The following is a 5,361-nucleotide window of genomic DNA, read 5'->3' as shown; positions in this document are numbered from 1 at the left end:
GTGACTTTACGTTCCATACCCAGGTGGTGAGGGTAGGTAACAACATCTCCACCCCGCTGATCCTCAACACTGGGGCCCCACAAGGGTGCGTTCTGAGCCCTCTCCTGTACTCCCTGTTCACCCACGACTGCGTGGCCATGCACGCCACCAACTCAATCATCAAGTTGGCGGACGACACTACAGTGGTAGGCTTGATTACCAACAACGACGAGACGGCCTACAGGGAGGAGGTGAGGGCCCTCGGAGTGTGGTGTCAGGAAAATAACCTCACACTCAACGTCAACAAAACTAAGGAGATGATTGTGGACTTCAGGAAACAGCAGAGGGAACACCCCCCTATCCACATCGATGGAACAGTAGTGGAGAGGGTAGTAAGTTTTAAGTTCCTCGGCGTACACATCACAGACAAACTGAATTGGTCCACCCACACAGACAGCATCGTGAAGAAGGCGCAGCAGCGCCTCTTCAACCTCAGGAGGCTGAAGAAATTAGGCTTGTCACCAAAAGCACTCACAAACTTCTACAGATGCACAATCGAGAGCATCCTGTCGGGCTGTATCCCCGCCTGGTATGGCAACTGCTCCGCCCACAACCGTAAGGCTCTCCAGAGGGTAGTGCCCTCCAGGACACCTACACCACCCGATGTCACAGGAAGGCCATAAAGATCATCAAGGACAACAACCACCCGAGCCACTGCCTGTTCACCCCGCTATCATCCAGAAGGCGAGGTCAGTACAGGTGCATCAAAGCAGGGACCGAGAGACTGAAAAACAGCTTCTATCTCAAGGCCATCAGACTGTTAAACAGCCACCGCTAACATTGAGTGGCTGCTGCCAACACACTGACTCAAATCTGGCCACTTTAATAATGGGAATTGATGAAAAATGATGTAAAATATATCACTAGCCACTTTAAACAATGCTACTTAATATAATGTTTACATACCCTACATTATTTATCTCATATGTATGTGTATATGTATATACTGTACTCTATATCATCTACTGCATCTTTATGTAATACATGTATCACTAGCCACTTTAAACTATGCCACTTTGTTTACATACCCTACATTACTCATCTCATATATATACTGTACTCGATACCATCTACTGCATCTTGCCTATGCCGTTCTGTACCATCACTCATTCATTTATCTTTATGTACATATTCTTTATCCCTTTACACTTGTGTGTATAAGGTAGTAGTTTTGGAATTGTTAGGTTAGATTACTCGTTGGTTATTACTGCATTGTCGGAACTAGAAGCACAAGCATTTCGCTACACTCGCATTAACATCTGCTAACCATGTGTATGTGACAAATACATTTGATTTGATTTGATACCTATGGTACAGTTAATAACCATAGCAATGAACGCTAAAAGGCCAACCTTACTGAAGCACATTTAATTCGTATGCCTATCACTCTGTACTGGCAAAATTCTACTACTCACTGGGAGCCTCTTAGTATCTTTCACCCCTGACCCAGCTTCCTCTACTTTCTTCACTGCCTCAGCATACAACACTTTCTCCACAACTCTGACCATGGCAATCTCAACCCGCCTCTCTCGCACCGGACACTTCTGATCCCCAGCAACATGGTCCACCCTACAGTTTACACACACCACTTCTTTCACTGATATTACACAATCCTTTGACTCAAGCCCTCCTGTATGTACACTTCTCACACCTAGGAATCTTCCTCCTACACACTGCTGCAACATGACCATACACATGGCACCTGAAACACCGTAGTGGGTTCGGCCCTAAAGCTCACACAGGATAACTGATATATCCTACCAGTAATTTGTCGGGTAAAGACTCAACATCAGACAATCAAATTACATTTTATTGGTCACATACATATGGTTAGCAGATGTTATTGCGAGTGTAGTGAAATGCTTGTGCTTCTAGTTCCGACAGTGCAGCAATATCTAACAAGTAATCTAACAATTCCACAACAACCACCTAATACACACAAATCTAAGTAAAGGGATGGAATTAGAATATGTACATATAAATATATTGATGAGCTACCTAAGGAAAACCAGCTACATCGAACTACAAAAGGAAAACCAGCCACATTGCTGACACCGACATCCTGCTTCTGGACAAGCTAAACACCTTCTTCGCCCGCTTTGAGGATAACACAGTGCCACTGACACGGCCTGTTACCAAGGACTGTGGAGCTTTCCTTCTCCGTGGCCGCCGTGAGTAAAACATTTAAATGTGTTAAACCTCGCAAGGCTGCCGGCCCAGACGGCACCCCTAGCCACATCCTCAGAACATGCGCAGACCAGCTGGCTGGTGTGTTTACGGGCATATTCAATCTCTCCCTATTCCAGTTTGCTGTCCCTACATGTTTCAAGATGGCCACCTTTGTTCCTGTACCCAAGAAAGCAAAGGTAACATCTCATATGTACTGTAAATGACTTTCGCCCAGTAGCACTCATCTTTGTCATCATGAAGTGCTTTGAGAGACTAGTCAAGGATCATATCACCTCTACCTTACCTGCCACCCTAGACCCATTTCAATGTGCTTACAGCCGCAAAAGATCCACAGACGATGCAATCGCCATCACTCTGCACACTGCCCTATCCCATCTGGACAAAATGAATACTTATGTAAGAATGCTGTTCATTGACTATAGCTCAGCATTCAACATTATAGAACCCTCAAAGCTCACCATTAAGCTCAAGAGGCTGAAGAAATTTGTCTTGGCACCTAAAACCCTCACAAACTTTTACAGATGCACAATTGAGAGTATCCTGTCGGGCTGTATCACCGACTGGTACGGCGAATGTACCTCTCGAAACCGTAAGGCTCTCCAGATGGTGGTGCTGTATGCCCAATGCATTACCGGGGGCAAACTACCCGCCCTCCAGGACACCAACAGCACCTGATGTCACAGGAAGGCCAAAAAGATCATCAAGGACATCAAGTACCCGAGCCACTGCCTGTTCACCCCGCTATTATACAAAAGGCGAGGTCAGTACAGGTGCATCAAATCTAGGACCAAGAGACTGAACAACAGCTTTTATCTCAAGGCCATTAGACTGTTAAACAGCCATCACAAGCACATTAGAGGCTGCTGCCTATAGACATAGACTAAAAATCACTGGCCACTTTAAGAAATGGAACACTAGTCACTTTGATCATGTTTACATATCTTGCATTATGCAACTCATATGTACTGTTGAAGTCGGAAGTTTACGTACACTTAGGTTGGAGTCATTAAAACTCGTTTTTCAACCACAAATGTTTTGTTAACAAACTATACTTTTGCAAGTTGGTTAGGACATCTACTTTGTGCATGACACAAGTCATTTTTCCAACAATTGTTTAGACAGATTATTTCACTTATAATTCACTGTATCACAATTCCTGTGGGTCAGAAGTTTACATACACTAAGTTGACTGTGCTTTTAAACAGCTTGGAAAATTCCAGAAAGCTCAGAAGCTTCTGATAGGCTAATTGACATCATTTGTGTCAATTGGAGGTGTACCTGTGGATGTATTTCAAGGCCTACCTTCAAACTCAGTGCCTCTTTGCTTGACCTCATAGGAAAATCAAAATAAATCAGCCAAGACCTCCACAAGTCTGGTTCATCCTTGGGTGCAATTTCCAAACGCCTGAAGATACCACGTTCATCTGTACAAACAATAGTACGCAAGTATAAACACCATGGGACCATACAGCTGTCATACTGCTCAGGAAGGAGACGCGTTCTGTCTCCTAGAGATGAACGTACTTTGGTACGAAAAGTGCAAATCAATCCCAGAACAACAGCAAAGGGTGTATTGGGTATATGTTGTGAAATTGTTAGAATTTACTGCACTTTTGGAGCTAAAAGCAGAAGCATTTTGCTACACCCGCAATAACATCTGCTAAACACGTATGTGACCAATAAAATGTGATTTGATTTGACATCAAAACTCAAAAGAACAGACAGTGACGCTTGTTTCACGACGCTAGCCACCAGGTCTGTGTCGCTCCAGACGGCGGGTGTCAAACACCAGGAATTTTTCACTTCAGCTGACCCATCTTCACCCCACCAGCTACCCCAGTAATCACTCTTTTCAATGGTGCCCTGTTCTTGAAAACAAAGCAAGTAAGGAGGAAGATGTAATCTCTCTTGCCCCCATCTGCGTGGTCCGGTGCGACCACTCCCTTTTCTTACATTTCTTTTTTGTAACCTTTTATTTAACTAGCTTGTAACTAACTTGTTAAGAACAAAACAATCATCACAAGACCACTTAGGGTTACCTTCATCGATTCAACAGCACCAAACTCCTGTCCCACCAGTGGTATAAAGTACTCAAGTAAAAATACTTTTAAGTACTACTTAAGTAGGTTGTGGGGTATCAGTACTTTACTATTACATTTTTTTTAAATGTACTTTTATTTCAATACATTCCTAAAGAAAATAATGTTATTTTTACTCAATACATTTGCCCTGACCCCCAAAATTACATTTTGAATGATTAGCAGGACAGGAAAAGGGTGCAATTCACACACTTATCAAGAGAACATCCCTGGTCCTCCCTACTGCCTCGGATCTGGCAGACTCACTAAACACATATGCTTTGTTTGTAAATGATGTCTGAGTGTTGAGTGTGCCTCAGTCTATCCATAAATAAAACAATCCAGAAAATGGTGTCGTCTGGTTTGCTTAATATAAGGAATTTAAATTGACTTTGATATTTAAGTATATTTAAAACCAAATACTTTTACTCAAGTAGTATTTTACTGGGTGACTTTCACATCTACTTGAGTCATTTTCTATGAAAGTATCTGCACTTTTACTCAAGTATGACAACGGATACTTTCCAAACCTGTTTCCCACCCATCCTGAAACCACATATGGGTCCGGTAAAAACAGGTCCACTTTCTCCAAAAACGTCAGTCCGACTGGATCAAATTCATCCTTATCCTGAACATCGGTGCAAGGCTCAGGCTTCAATATCTTCTCCATTCACTTTCCATAGACGTTTGTCCAAGTAAGGGAACTTCAAGTTGACCATGGTGAGAGGCCAGTTTCATTTTTTTTAAGGCGTCTCAAAAGGGACATAGTTATTATTTAGCTAGGTATAAAAATAACAAAAATAAATAACAGCAATTAACTTTCAAAAACAGTTTTGTATAAAAAAGTTAAACTATGCTATTCTGAAATAGCATTTCATCTGACCTAATGAGCAGACATGATTGACAGTTGTAGTTCAAACTGAACAATGTAGACATTGTGTTGTTGTGTCTTTGGCATCATTAAATTGAAGACTGTTATTTTATCAAATCAATTCTCTGTAATTATTATTATGTGATTAACTAATCATGTAAATGTAATTAACTAGGAAGCCGG

Source organism: Oncorhynchus mykiss, chromosome 13 (assembly GCF_057628025.1).
Source record: "Oncorhynchus mykiss isolate SJ-2025 chromosome 13, ASM5762802v1, whole genome shotgun sequence".
NCBI lineage: Eukaryota > Metazoa > Chordata > Actinopteri > Salmoniformes > Salmonidae > Oncorhynchus > Oncorhynchus mykiss.
The sequence above is the reverse complement of the archived record's forward strand: the minus strand, read 5'-3'. Positions refer to the sequence as shown.